Source organism: Heptranchias perlo, chromosome 41 (assembly GCF_035084215.1).
Source record: "Heptranchias perlo isolate sHepPer1 chromosome 41, sHepPer1.hap1, whole genome shotgun sequence".
In the NCBI taxonomy this organism is placed as follows: Eukaryota; Metazoa; Chordata; class Chondrichthyes; order Hexanchiformes; family Hexanchidae; genus Heptranchias; species Heptranchias perlo.
The window spans coordinates 2,551,197-2,566,053 of NC_090365.1; the positions used below are offsets into that span (position 1 = coordinate 2,551,197).

Genomic DNA, 14,857 nt, shown 5'->3' on the forward strand with positions numbered 1-14,857 from the left:
CTCAAGGTGCAGTCTGAGCAGGGCTCTGTTCAGCTTGATCACGACCTCCTCCTGTTTGTATTCCGTTGTTTTTTTTTGGGCTGCGTAGTTCAACATTCTGTTGGCTCTTGCCCTGCAGTGTTAGATGTGTTGAGCATTGAGTGAACTTTAGGTGTCAGCTTTGGCTCAGTGGGTAACACTCCCGTCTCTAAAATCGTGGAGGTTGGTACGTTCGAGTCCCACTCCAGAGAGGTGAGGACGTAATCCTGGCCGACACTCCCAGTGCAGTACTGAGGGAGTGCTGCACTGTCGGAGGTGCCGTCTTTCCGGTTAGACATTAAACCAAGGCTCAGGTTCGATGTAAAAGATCCCATGGCACTATTTAGAAGAAGAGCAGGGGTGTTCTCCCCTTGGGCCAATATTTATCCCTCAACCAACATCACTAAAACAGATTATCTGGTTATTTATCACATTGCTGTTTGTGGGATCTTGCTGTGCGCAAAATTGGCTGCCGAGTTTCTTACATTACAACAGTGACCACACTTCAAAAAGTACTTCATTGGCTGTAAAGTGTTTTTGGAGCCTGTGAAAGGCACGATATAAATGCACGTTCTTTCTTTCTTACTAAAACTTCCAGAATCTCTTTCAAATTCATCCTTGGATATCTCGACACCATTCACAGAGTTTGCGAGTCACCCATTTTTCCCTCCTGTATGTAGCACTTTGCATTTATGCCTGCGTTAAATTCCACCTGCCATTGTTCTGCCGGGTTGCAGACTTTGTCCCACGATTCCTGCACCGTCCACTGCTGCTCCTAGTTTGTATCATTTGGAAGGAAGGCTAATTTGCATTGGGTTTCTGAGTCCATTGATGTAAATTGGGAACTGGAGTACAAACTGCTTTGTTGGAAAGAGAAAGTGAAAGATTTTCATTTCTATAGCACCTTTCACCACCTCAGGACGCCTCAAAGCGCTTTACAGCCAATTAAATACTTTTGAAGTGTAGTCACTGTTGTAATGTGGGAAACGCGGCAGCCAATTTGTGCACAGCAAGATCCCACAAACAGCAATGAGATCATGACCAGATCATCTGTTTTAGTGATGTTGGCTGAGGGATAAATATTGGCCCCATTTTCCAATCCTCACTAGATACAGGACTGGAAGACTGCAAACGTAGTACCATTGTTTAAAAAGGGTACGAGGGAAAGGCCGAACAATTATAGGCCGGTCAGTCTTACCTCGGTGGTGGGCAAACTATTAGAATCAATACTGAGAGATAGGATAAACTGTCACTTGGAAAGACATGGTTTAATCAGGGATAGTCAGCATGGATTTGTTCAGGGAAGGTCATGCCTTACAAATCTGATTGAATTCTTTGAGGAAGTGACAAGGAGGATTGACGAGGGTAGTGCAGTGGATGTTGTCTACATGGATTTTAGTAAGGCATATGACAAGGTCCCACATGGCAGACTGGTCAGAAAGGTAAAAGCCCATGGGATACAGGGAAATGTGGTGAATTGGATCCAGAATTAGCTCAGTAACAAGAAACAAAGGGTAAAAGTCGATGGATGTCTTTGCAAATGGAAATCCGTTTCCAGTGGTGTGCCACAGGGCTCAGTGTTGGGTCCCTTGCTGTTTGTGGTATATGTTAATGATTTGGACTTGAATGTAGGGGGCATGATTGGCAAATTTGCAGACGACACAAAAATTGGCCGTGTAGTTGATAGTGAAGAGGATAGCTGTAGACTCCAAGAAGATATCAATGGGTTGGTGGAGTGGGCGGAAAAGTGGCAAATGGAGTTCAACCCGGAGAAGTGTGAGGTAATGCACTTAGGGAGGGCAAACAGTAAAAGGGAATATGCAAGAAACAGGAATATATTGAGAGGGGTAGAGGAAGGGGGAGACCTTGGAGTGCATGTGCACAGGTCCCTGAAGGTGGCAGTACAGGTAGATAAGGTTGTGAAGAAGGCATACGGAATGCTCTCCGTTATTAGCCGAGGTATAGAACACAAAAGCAGGGATGTAATGATGGAACTGTATAAAACGCTGGTAAGGCCACAGCTGGAGTATTGTGCGCAGTTCTGGTCACCACATTACAGGAAGGACATAATTGCTCTGGAGAGAGCGCAGAGAAGATTTACAAGAATGTTGCCAGGGCTTGAAAATTGCAGCTCCGAGGAGAGATTGGATAGGCTGGGGTTGTTTTCCTTGGAGCAGAGGAGGCTGAGGGGAGACTTGATTGAGGTGTACAAAATTATGAGGGGCCCAGATAGAGTAGACAGGAAGTACCTGTTTCCCCTAGCGGAGAGTTCAAGAACTAGAGGACATAGATTTAAGCTGATTGGCGGAAGGATTAGAGGGAACATGAGGAAAAACTTTTTTATCCAGAGGGTGGTGGGTGTATGGAATTCATTGCCCGAATTGGTGGTAGAGGTAGGGACCCTCAACTCTTTTGAAAAGTACCTGGACTTGCACCTAAAGTGCTGTAAGCTGCAGGGCTACAGACCGGGTGCTGGAAGGTGGGATTAGAATGGGCACCTGGTTGTTCTTCGAGCCGGCGCGGACACGATGGGCCAAAAGGCCCCCCTCTTTTCTATGGTTCTATCTTTTACATCCACCTGAGAGGGCAGACAGTTTAACATCTCATCCGAAAGACAGCACCTCCAACAGTGCAGCACTCCCCTGGGAGTGTCAGCCTAGATTTTGTGCTCAAGTGTCTGGAGTGGGATCTGAACCTATGACCTTCTGACTCAGAGGTGAGAGTGCTGCCCACTGAGCCACGACGGGCACAAATACAGAAGCAAAAAGAAATTGGCTCAATGAAACTTTGGGATTTCTTTCCGTATCATTCTCATTGTGGTGATCTCAAATCACAGAGGCATTAAAAAAAAATGGTGTTTTACCCAATCTCTTTTGAACACTTTGGTTTATTAGTGATAAAAATATTGGAGATGGGGGAAAAAAGGCTGTTCGACCGGGCAGGGCGGTTGGAGGCGTGAGGTCATGTGATGAAACCTCCAGGAATACGTCCAACAGAGCTGGCAACTCCGATCTCACATCAACGCTACACACAATAGACAGACAAATTCTGAACCCAGGTTTCCTCTGCCACAGTACAAAGTGTAAGCAAAGCCCCTTTTGCAACAGAGTCTTGGCACAACAGAATGGCCCAATATTAGACAGTTTCGGGAGCTTGGTGAGGGGCATCATACAGTGCATATCCCGTGAGAGTGACATACGTGTGTCGTATGTGACTCGGATATCATTTACACAGCTGCCCACATCTGAGGTCCAAGGCCACTGAATACCAGATCCCCGATGACCAGCACAATATAACCTGCTCTTGGACCTTTGCTTCCCTGCTGTGGTTTGTAAACAGTTTGCGAGGCACACACAAGGGTGCTGACACTGAGTGAGTGTACTGTACACGTCCAGGGGCTGATTATTGGCCTCTCCCCTAAAGAGGGAAGTAGAAAAGAAAATTCCACCAGGTTAGGGAAGATTAAAATCAGCCAGCATTCCCACTCCTGATTGCTGTCTAATGACCCCCTGCTGGAAAGCGTGTGTTTGGTTGTGCGTTTGTGCATGTGCATTTGTGTTTGTGCGTGTGCGCTTGGTGTGTGTGCGTTTGTGCATGTGTTTGTGCGTGTGTGTTTGTGCATGTGTATGTGCGTGTGTGTGTGTCACGTGTGCGCACCAGATGGTCCAGACTTGTCTGTGACGCCCTCCATGGTTGAATAACCTGTCAACGGATTGTCATAAAAACCCATCTGGTTCACTAATGCCCTTTAGGGAAGGAAACCTGCTGTCCTTACCCGGTCTGGCCTATATGTGACTCCAGACCCACAGCAATGTGGTTGATTCTTAATTGCCCTCTGAAATGGCCTAGCAAGCCACTCAGTTGTAAAATCTCACTACGAAACGTCAGAAGAATAAAACCGGACGGACCACCCGGCATCGGACCACTAGGCACCGGACACAACAACAGCAAAACACCAAGCCCAGTCGACACTGCAAAATCCTCCTCACTAACATCTGGGGACTTGTGCCAAAATTGGGAGAGCTGTCCCACAGACAAGTCAAGCAACAGCCTGACCTAGCCATACTCTCAGAATCATACCTTACAGCCAACGTCCCAGACTCTTCCATCACCATCCCTGGGTATGTCCAGGGCAGGACAGGACAGACCCACCAGAGGTGGCGGTACAGTGATATACAGTCAGGTGGGAGTGGCCCTGGGAGTCCTCAACATTGACTCCGGACCCCATGAAATCGAATGGCATCAGGTCAAACATTGGCAAGGAAATCTCCTGCTGATTACCACCTACCGTCCTCCCTCAGCTGATGAATCAGTCCTCCTCCATGTTGAGCACCACTTGGAGGAAGCACTGAAGGTAGTAAGGGTACAGAATGTACTCTGGGTGGGGGACTTCAATGTCCATCACCAAGAGTGGCTCGGCGGCAGCACCACGACTGACCAAGCTGGCCGAGTCCTGAAGGACATAACTGCCAGACTGGGCCTGGGACAGGTGGTGAGCGAACCAACGAGGGAAAAACCTACTTGACCTCGTCCTCACCAATCTACCTGTCGCAAATGCATCTGTCCATGACAGCATTGGTAGGAGTGACCACCGCACAGTCCTCGTGGAGACGAAGTCCCGTCTTCGCACTGAGGACACCATCCAACGTGTTGTGTGGCACTACCACCGTGCGAAATGGGATAGATTCAGAACAGATCTAGCAGCTCAAAACTGGGCATCCATGAGGCGCTGTGGGCCATCAGCAGCAGCAGAATTGTATTCCAGCACAATCTGTAACCTCATGGCCCGGCATATTCCTCACTCTACCATTACCAACAAGCCAGGGGATCAACCCTGGTTCAATGAGGAGTGTAGAAGAGCATGCCAGGAGCAGCACCAGGCGTACCTAAAAATGAGGTGCCAACCTGGTGAAGCTACAACTCAGGACTACATGCATGCTAAACAGCGGAAGCAACATGCTATAGACAGAGCTAAGCGATTCCACAACCAACGGATGAGATCAAAGCTCTGCAGTCCTGCCACATCCAGTTATGAATGGTGGTGGACAATTAAACAACTAACGGGAGGAGGAGGCTCTGTAAATATCCCCATCCTCAATGATGGCAGAGTCCAGCACGTGAGTGTAAAAGACAAGGCTGAAGCATTTGCAACCATCTTCAGCCAAAAGTGCCGAGTGGATGATCCATCTCGGCCTCCTCCCAATATTACCACCATCACAGAAAAAACAGTCCTCAGCCAATTTGATTCACTCCACGTACGTGATATCAAGAAACGGCTGAGTGCACTGGATACAGCAAAGGCTATGGGACCCGACAACATCCCGGCTGTAGTGCTGAAGACTTGTGCTCCAGAACTAGCTGCGCCTCTAGCCAAGCTGTTCCAGTACAGCTACAACACTGGCATCTACCCGACAATGTGGAAAATTGCCCAGGTATGTCCTGTCCACAAAAAGCAGGACAAATCCAATCCAGCCAATTACCGCCCCATCAGTCTACTCTCAATCATCAGCAAAGTGATGGAAGGTGTCGTCGACAGTGCTATCAAGCGGCACTTACTCACCAATAACCTGCTCACCGATGCTCAGTTTGGGTTCCACCAGGACCACTCGGCTCCAGACCTCATTACAGCCTTGGTCCAAACATGGACAAAAGAGCTGAATTCCAGAGATGAGGTGAGAGTGACTGCCCTTGACATCAAGGCAGCATTTGACCGAGTGTGGCACCAAGGAGCCCTAGTAAAATTGAAGTCAATGGGAATCAGGGGGAAAACTCTCCAGTGGCTGGAGTCATACCTAGCACAAAGGAACATGGTAGTGGTTGTTGGAGGCCAATCATCTCAGCCCCAGGACATTGCTGCAGGAGTTCCTCAGGGCAGTGTCCTAGGCCCTACCATCTTTAGCTGCTTCATTAATGACCTTCCCTCCATCATAAGGTCAGAAACGGGGATGTTCGCTGATGATTGCACAGTGTTCAGTTCCATTCGCAACTCCGTGCCTGCATGCAGCAAGACCTGGACAACATCTAGTCTTGGGCTGATAAGTGGCAAGTAACATTCGCACCAGACAAGCGCCAGGCAATAACCATCTCCAACAAGAGAAAGTCTAACCACCTCCCCTTGACATTCAATGGCATTACCATCGCCGAATCCCCCACCATCAACATTCTGGGAGTCACCATTGACCAGAAACTTAACTGGACCAGCCATATAAATACTGTGGCTACAAGAGCAGGTCAGAGGCTGGGTATTCTGCGGCGAGTGACTCACCTCCTGACTCCCCAAAGCCTGGTGGATGGGGTGCCAATCAAGTGGGCTGCTTTGTCCTGGATGGTGTCGAGCTTCTTGAGTGTTGTTGGAGCTGCACTCATCCAGGCAAGTGGAGAGTATTCCATCACACTCCTGACTTGTGCCTTGTAGATGGTGGAAAGGCTTTGGGGAGTCAGGAGGTGAGTCACTCGCCGCAGAATACCCAGCCTCTGACCTGCTCTCGTAGCCACAGTATTTATATGGCTGGTCCAGTTAAGTTTCTGGTCAATGGTGACCCCAGGATGTTGATGAAGTATGACCAGTGTTCATGACACCAGGATCCGAGTGAGGCTCAGAGTCTTGAGGAGTGGAGAGAACTGGCAAAGTGTTAAATATAACAGGCCAGTTTCCCCAGGGGAATTCCCAGCCACTTGCCTTGTGCAGCAGGAGGTGTTCACAGTGAACTGCCTCCTGAATGGACTGGATCCAAGCAGCTTAAAGTGAAAGTATCACTGTGGTTAAAGGAACGATTCCAAGGGCATTCCCCTCAGTCGCTGTTCCTGCTCCTTTATCAGGTAGGACTGTCATTTCTCCACCCATTCTGCAAAAAGTAAAAGAGCTTTTAGAAATTAAATTATTTCAGTAAATATGAGCAACAGAGTCTGAGTTTAAATCCAGCCTAGAGAGAGGGAGTGAATTAAGTGTAGATCCCTATTTTTTTCTTCCTCTCCATCTCTCTAACTCTTTTTGTCTTGCTTTATCTCCTTTTCTCTTGCTCTCTGTCTTTCTCTGCTTGCCTCTCTCTGTCTCTTTGTCTTGCTCTCTCTCTCTTATTCTCTCTGTCTGCCTCTCTCTTTCTCGTTCCCTGACTCTTTCTCTCTTCCCCTCTCTCTTTCTCGTTCCCTGACTCTCTCCCTCTTCCCTTCTTTCTTTCTCTGCCTGCCACCCTCTGTATATTTGTCTTGCTCTCTCTCTCATTCCCTCTGTCTGCCTCTCTCTTTCTCGTTCTCTGACTCTCTCTCTCTCTCTCTCTCTCTCGCTCTCTGTCTCTTCCCATCTGTGCCCATCTCTGTCTTTCTTTGTCTGATGTGTGACTGGATCATGAAGTCTCGTTAACCCAGCCCTCTCACTTACCTGTAATTGCATTAGACGAGTTCAAAGTCTTTTGCTTTGAACTTGGAGTAGGGTGTGATGAATCTGCTCTTTGGTCAGTGTTGTTTAAATAGTGTATGAAGTCGGCAGTGCCTGTGTCATTTATTTGTATGGAATTGAGGGAGAAATATTTTTGTCACGGGAGGTGTATGCTCTGAAATTGAATATTAGTTTAGTGCAGGATGGGGGGAAGAGGTACAACAGGATGGGGAAAGGAATAACAGGATGGGGAGTGGGGTAACATGATGGGGAGGGGTACAATACGATAGACATGAAGACAGTGCCCCTTTAAGAAGACGGTGCCCCTTTAAGAAGACAGTGCCCCATTAAAAAGACAGTGCTCCATTAAAAAGACAGTGCCCCTTTAAGAAGTTGGCAGTAACCAAGCCTTCCCAAAAAACACATGATATGTTTAACAATTGACCTTCAAGTTGAGTCTTCATGCTGGGAAATCACGTGGGACCCGGACCTTAAATAAATGATCAACTGTGCTCGTTTATCAATGTGTGGTGAAGGTTTTTATTGATCTCAGATTAGGCAGGTTTTATTGGCCAGCAGGAAATCACCGTGAAGTGGGTGGAAAATCCACCTGGCAGGGCAAGGTTCGAAATACAGGGAGCAACAACAACAACCTGCATTTATATAGCGCCTTTAACGTAGTAAAACGTCCCAAGGCGCTTCACAGGAGCGACTATCAAACAAAATTTGACACCGAGCCACATGAGGAGATATTAGGGCAGGCGACCAAAAGCTTGTCAAAAAGAGAGGTTTTAAGGAGCGTCTTAAAGAAGGAGAGAGGGGCGGAGGGGTTTAGGGAGGGAATTCCAGAGCTTAGGGCCCAGGCAGCTGAAGGCACGGCCGCCAATGGTGGAGCGATTAAAATCGGGGATGGGCAAGAGGCCGGAATTGGAGGAACACGGAGATCTCGGAAGGTTGTAGGGCTGGAGGAGGTTACAGAGAATGGGAGGGGGGCAAGGGCCATAGAGGGATTTGAAAACAAGGATGAGAATTTTAAAATCGAGGCGTTGCTGGACCGGGAGCCAATGTGGGTCAGAGAAACCAGACCAGTTACTGTCACTTTGAACGGCAAGAGAGAAATGCAGTTTGTAGAGGGAGTCTGGAGGGCCTGATAGCTCAGTCAGTACGTATATTGGTCACTGATACAGACTAGAGGGTTCCAGGTTTGGTCCTCGGTCTATGCTGGGGTAGGTGGGAAGTCACAATTGGCCTCTGTGCTGTTGCTTCAGAGACGGGGGGGGGGGGGATGTTGGCCTGGGTTCCCCCTCCTGATTGCTATCCAGCGACTCCCCCCTCTCAACCAACCACTGCTGGAAAGCACACGTGTCAGGTAAGAGCAGGAGCGGGTACGGTTGTCCGATGCACCCCGTGGTCAAATATCTGACCAACACTCAACGTCTCAGCTCACACATGAAGAATGGCCACGTTGCCTGAGGTACTGGTGCGTGGCTGGCACGCAGGAATCCACCCAGAGCCAACAGGGGGGCAATAAAAAGGGGAGGTGTTTCTCAGAATTAACCACATACTCAAAGAGGTCATAAGGAGGCAGCATTGACAAGCTGTATCTCCATGTTTCCTGCCCCATGAACCGTGACTCCGTCAGTAGCACTTTCACTCCTGAGTTAAAAGGTTATATGTTCAAATTCCTACTCCACGGACTTGAGCACAAAATCTAGGCTGACGTTCCCAGTGCAGTACTGAGAGAGTGCTGCACTGTCAGAGGTGCCGTCTTTCGTGTGAGATGTTAAACTGAGGCCCTGACTGCCCGCTCGGGTAGATGTAAATAAACCACGGCAATATCTGGAAGAAGAGCCGGGGAGTGTGCCCTGGCCAATATTTATTGGTGGAGTTTACCATCCTTCATTAAACCATCTTCATTAACATCTGCCTGTCCAGGCAGATGTTAAACATCCCATGACACAGAGCAGGGAGTTCCCCAATGTTCTGGCCAACATTACTCCCATAGTCAACTCCACCTAAAAGCAGATTAATCTCATTAGTGCTTCTGGGATCTTGGTGTTCTGAAAATGGCCGCCATATTTGCCCACAATAATTGCAATTCACTGCACAGGAACCATTTTGTATTGGTTCTGAGGAATGTGACAGGGAGCGAGATAATGTCTTCTTTCTCCCCGGTGTCCTGGCCAATATTTAGCCCTTAACCAACGTCACTAAAAAACAGATTACCTGGTTGTTATCTCACTGCTGTTTGTGGGATCTTGCTGTGCACAATTTGGCTGCTGTGTTTCCTGCATTACTGCACTTCAGAAAGTATTTCATCGGCTGTAAAGTGCTTTGGGATGTGCTGAGGCCGTGAATGGGGCTGTAGAAATGTACATCTATTCATTCTTTCTTCGGCCAGCAGTCATTTTGTGCAGAATCCCTTCATCGGTGACACCACCTAATGGTCTGCTAACCCCGACCTTCAAACTCTTGTTACCCAGGAGCGAGGTTCTTCATAAAGGAACACAGCGAGTAAACACTTTCCCCTCATTGAGTGCACAAAGTATTGATAAGGTTTAGGGCCAAGTCGGGAATCTGTCAGATGGGCGTCCGACAAATGCCAGCAGGCCAACCTATAGTCACCTTGGGGAGACCTTCCCACGAAACAGGAGACCTTTCATTTCCCCACGTGTGTGCGGAATCCGGAGAGATGTTGCTTGCGACATCAAAAAAAAGTCCCGTCACGCTGCGTGACATTGACGGTGGTGTCAGATTGTCGGAATTCATCTTGTTTTCATTTATTCCTGAGGCCCCTTCCTTTATCTCACGAATTTTTTTCCACTCAACTGATTCCAAACAAAAAAAAAATCCAGAGCGCAGTTGCCAGGGAGATCAGCTCGATAACAAGGCAGAGGGTAGATTTCGAAGATAAATCTGATGATCTTCCTTCAAACTCGTCTTAAACTCTGGCGGAAAAGTATCAGTCATTTTATGTGGAGTGTGCCGTCCAGCTGAGAGTGAGCTCGTGATTAGAATCAAAGAATCATAAAATCGTAGAAAGGTTACAGCACGGAAGGAGGCCATTTGGCCCATCGAGTCCGTGCCGGCTCTCTGCAAGAGCAATCCAGCTAGTCCCACTCCCCCGCCCTTTCCCCGTAGCCATGCACATTTTTTCCTTTCAAGTACTTATCTAGTTCCCTTTTGAAGGCCATGATTGAATCTGCCTCCACCGCCCCCTCGGGCAGTGCATTCCAGATCCTAACACTCGCTGTGTAAAAACGTTTTTCTTCATGTCACCTTTGGTTCTTTTGCCAATCTCCTTAAATCTATGCCCTCAGATTCTTGACCCTTCCTCCAATGTTTGTCTCTATCTACTCTGTCTAGACCCTTCCTGGTTTTGAACACCTCTATCAAATCTCCTCGCAACCGTCTCTGTTCCAAGGAGAACAACCCCAGCTTCTCCAGTCTATCCACGTAACTAAAGTCCCTCATCCCTGGAATCATTCTAGTAAATCTCTTCTGCACCCTTTCTAAGGCCTTCACATCTTTCCTAAAGTGCGGTGCCCAGAACTGGACACAATACTCCAGTTGTGGTCGAGCCAGTGTTTTATAAAGGTTCATCGTAACTTCCATACTTTTGTACTCTGTGCCTCTATTTATAAAGCCCAGGATCCCCTATACTTTTTGAACCACTTTCTCAACCTGCCCTGCCACCTTCAACGATTTGTGCACATATACCCCCAGATCTCTCTGTTCCTGTACCCCTTTTAGAATTGTGCCCTATAGTTTATATTGCCTCTCCTCGTTCTTCCTACCGAAATGTATCACTTTGCATTTTTCTGCATTAAATTTCATCTGCCATGTGTCCACCCATGCCACCAGCCTGTCTATGTCCTCTTGAAGTCTATCACTATCCTCCTCACTGTTTACTACACTTCCAAGTTTTGTGTCATCTGGAAATTTTGAAGTTGTGCCCTGTACACCCAAGTCCAAGTCATTAATATATATCAAGAAAAGCAGTGGTCCCAGCACCGACCCCTGGCGACCTCCCCACGAGGACATTGGTCCCAGCCCCGTTGAGGTGCAACCCGTCCGGCTGTACAGGTCCCACCTTCCCCAGAACTGCTCCCAATGCCCCAGGTATCTAAAGCCCTCCCTCCTGCACCATCTGCTCTATCCTCCTATTTCTATACTCGCTAGCGCGTGGCACTGGGAGTAATCCGGGGATTACTACCTTTGAGGTCCTGCTTCTTAATCTCTTTCCCAGCTCCTTAAAACCTGCCTGCAGGACCTCATCCCTCTTTCTACCTATGCCATTGTTACCGATATGGACCACGATCTCTGGCTGTTCACCCTCCCCCTGCAGCTCAGTGACATCCTTGAACCTGGCACCAGGGAGGCAACACACCACCCTGGAATCACATCCGCGGCCACAGAAATGCCTGCCTGCGCCTGCTGACAGAAGAAATTTTTCCCAGCCTCTGTTCTTTTTGCCTCTTCTCTTGCTGCGGCTCCTGATCTGGCAACGCCTCCAATTTAAAATTCTCATTCTTGTGTTCAAATCCCTCCATGGCCTCGCCCCCTCCCTATCTCTGTAACCTCCTCCAGCCCTACAACCCTCCGAGATCTCTGCGCTCCTCCGATTCTGGCCTCTTGCGCATTCCCCGATTTCCATCGCCCCACCATTGGCGGCCGTGCCTTCAGCTGCCTGGGCCCTAAGCTCTGGAATTCCCTCCCTAAACCTCTCCGCCTCTCTCTCCTCCTTTAAGACGCTCCTTAAAACCTCCCTCTTTGACCAAGCTTTTGGTCGCCTGTCCTAATATCTCCTCACGTGGCTCGGTGTCAAATTTTGTTTGATAACCGCTCCTGTGACGTCGTAACATTAAAGGCGCTATATAAATGAAAGTTCCTGTTGTTGGGGAACAGTTATACAAAGACCCATCTGTACCTTACAGCAGTGGCCATTCACTATGGCTGTGAACGGTGGAAGAATAGTCAGCTGTGGAGAGATGCTCAAACCTGTTCTCACTCGACTTCCACTCATTTACACTTTCCATAAAGGAATGGTAACCATGGACCTTTTCCCCTCTGTATCCCAGAGGCACTCAGGCTGATTGGACCCCGTCCCTCCCTCCAGAAACAAGTGAGGGTACGACTGATTGCAAATTTCCATTTGGCGTCACGCGATTGAGCTGGCCTGTTTAACTGGTTCTTGATGAAATGGCTGCGGGCTCCAGGGATTGAAAGAGAAAATGCTGGAAAGGCTTAGCATCTGCGGAGAGAGAGAGAAAAAGAAGAGTCATCGTTTCAGGTCAATGACCTCTCACGAGGACTGTGTGTGCCCAGCTATTGTCCCCGTTCACAGCCGTGCGATTGGAACACGGCATCAAAGCATCGATGTTTGTTTGTTGTCGAACTCTTCCCACTAGTCCCAATTGTACATGTAAAGTAAGGTCACTGGGAGTGAAACCGGACCAGGAGCCGGATAGTAATAAGATATTAAGGGGAACAGATAGGGTGGATAGAGAGAAACTATTTCCGCTGGTTGGGGATTTTTGGAGTAGGGGGCAGAGTCTAAAAATTAAAGCCAGACCTTTCAGGAATGAGATTAGAAAACATTTCTACACACAAAGGGTGGTAGAAGTTTGGAACTCTCTTCCGCAAACGGCAATTGATACTAGCTCAATTGCTAAATTTAAATCTGAGATAGATAGCTTTTTGGCAACCAAAGGTATTAAGGGATATGGGCCAAAGGCAGGTATATGGAGTTAGATCACAGATCAGCCATGATCTTATCAAATGGCGGAGCAGGCACGAGGGGCTGAATGGCCTCCTCCTGTTCCTATGTAATGGAGCAGGGAGGTGGCAGGGGTGGGGGTAACGGGGGGGGGGGTGGGGGTAACGGGGGGGTGGGGGTTGGAGAAAGGGGGGGGAATGGTGAGGGAGTGGTTGAGTTCTGGAGTTTTCTTAGTTGCTGATTGCACAACAGTTGACTCCTCTTCGAAAGTATGTCCTGAAGTCATGATAGACGCTATAATAAATGCAATTTCTATCTTCTTTCTTTCTTTCTTTCTTTCTTTCCGTCTCTTTTTTTAACCTTCTTTCGTTCCTTCTTTCCTTTTCTCTTTCTTTCCTGTCTTTCTTTTTCTCTTTCTTTCTTTCCTTCTTTCCTTTTCTCTTTCTTTCCTGTCTTTCTTTTTCTCTTTCTTTCTTTCTTTCCAGTCTTTCTTTTTTTGATTGAAATGTGTTGAAAAGCTTAATAGCAATCTAAAAATATAAATGTCTCCACACCCGAGCAGGTGGAGAGAATGGACTGTTTTGCTGATTGATTACTGCAATTATGCATAGAATGCCCTGGAGGCAGTGAATGTTCAGAGCACTTGACCTAACTGTGGCCATTAATGCCCTGAATTCTCCTCGCCTGTTAACAAGGTCAGAAAAAAAGCAAAGCACTGGGGTTCATTTCCAGAGAAATAGAATTGAAAAGCAGAGAAGTTATGTTAAACTTGTATAGAATCACGGTTAAACCACACTTGGAGTATTGTGCACAGTCCTGGTCACCTTATTACTGAAAGGATACAGAAGCACTGGAGAAGGTGCAAAAAAGATTCACAAGGATGATACCAGTACTGAGAGGTTATACTTCTCAGGAAAGGCTGAACAGGCTGGGGCTCTTTTCTCTAGAAAAGAGAAGACTGAGGGCTGACCTGATAGAGGTCTTAAGAACGTAAGAACATAAGAAATAGGAGCAGGAGTCGGCCATACGGCCCCTCGAGCCTGTTCCGCCATTCAATCAGATCATGGCTGATCTTTGACCTCAACTCCACTTTCCCGCCCGATCCCCATATCCCTTGATTCCCTTAGAGTCCAAAAATCTATCGATCTCAGTCTTGAATATACTCAACAACTGAGCTTCCACAGCCCTCTGGGGTAGAGAATTTCAAATATTCATGACTCCTCTGAGTGAAGACATTTCTCCTCATCTCAGTCCTAAATGTCTGACCCTTTATCCTGCGACTATGCCCCCCAGTTCTATACTCTCCAGCCACTCAGAATGCACCCTGTCAAGCCCTCTTAGAATCTTATATGTTTCAATGAGATCACCTCTCATTCTTCTAAACTCCAGAGAGTATAGGCCCAATCTACTCAGTCTTTCCTCATAGGACAACCCTCTCATCCCAGGAATCAATCTAATGAACCTTCGATCTTTAAGAACTTGAAGGGGTTTGACAGGGTAGTCGTAGAGAAGATGTTTCAGTTTGTGGGGGAGACCAAAACTAGAGGCCAAAAATATAAGATAGTGAGTAATAAATCTAATAGGGAATTCAGGAGAAACTTCTTTACCCAGAGAGTGGTGAGAATGTGGAACTCACTCCCACAAGGAGTAGTTGAGGCGAATAGTGTAGATACATTTAAGGGGAAGCTGGATAAACACATGAGGGAGAAAGGAATAGAAGGATATGCTGATAGGGTGAGATGAAG

At 47.7% G+C, this 14,857-nt stretch overlaps 1 protein-coding gene across 2 annotated transcripts in view; it reads left to right on the plus strand.

Moving 5' to 3' along the window:
• Positions 1-14,857, plus strand: part of LOC137305924 (exocyst complex component 3-like) — a 45,443-nt gene that overhangs the window by 6,740 nt on the left and 23,846 nt on the right. The window contains exon 1 of one of the 2 annotated variants that reach the window (XM_067974869.1): positions 6,746-6,837. The exons of the other annotated variant lie outside the window; for it this stretch is intronic. The gene's annotated coding sequence lies outside the window, so the exon portion shown is untranslated. Of the gene's footprint in view, positions 1-6,745; positions 6,838-14,857 lie in introns of those variants that run through there. 2 annotated transcript variants of the gene reach the window in all.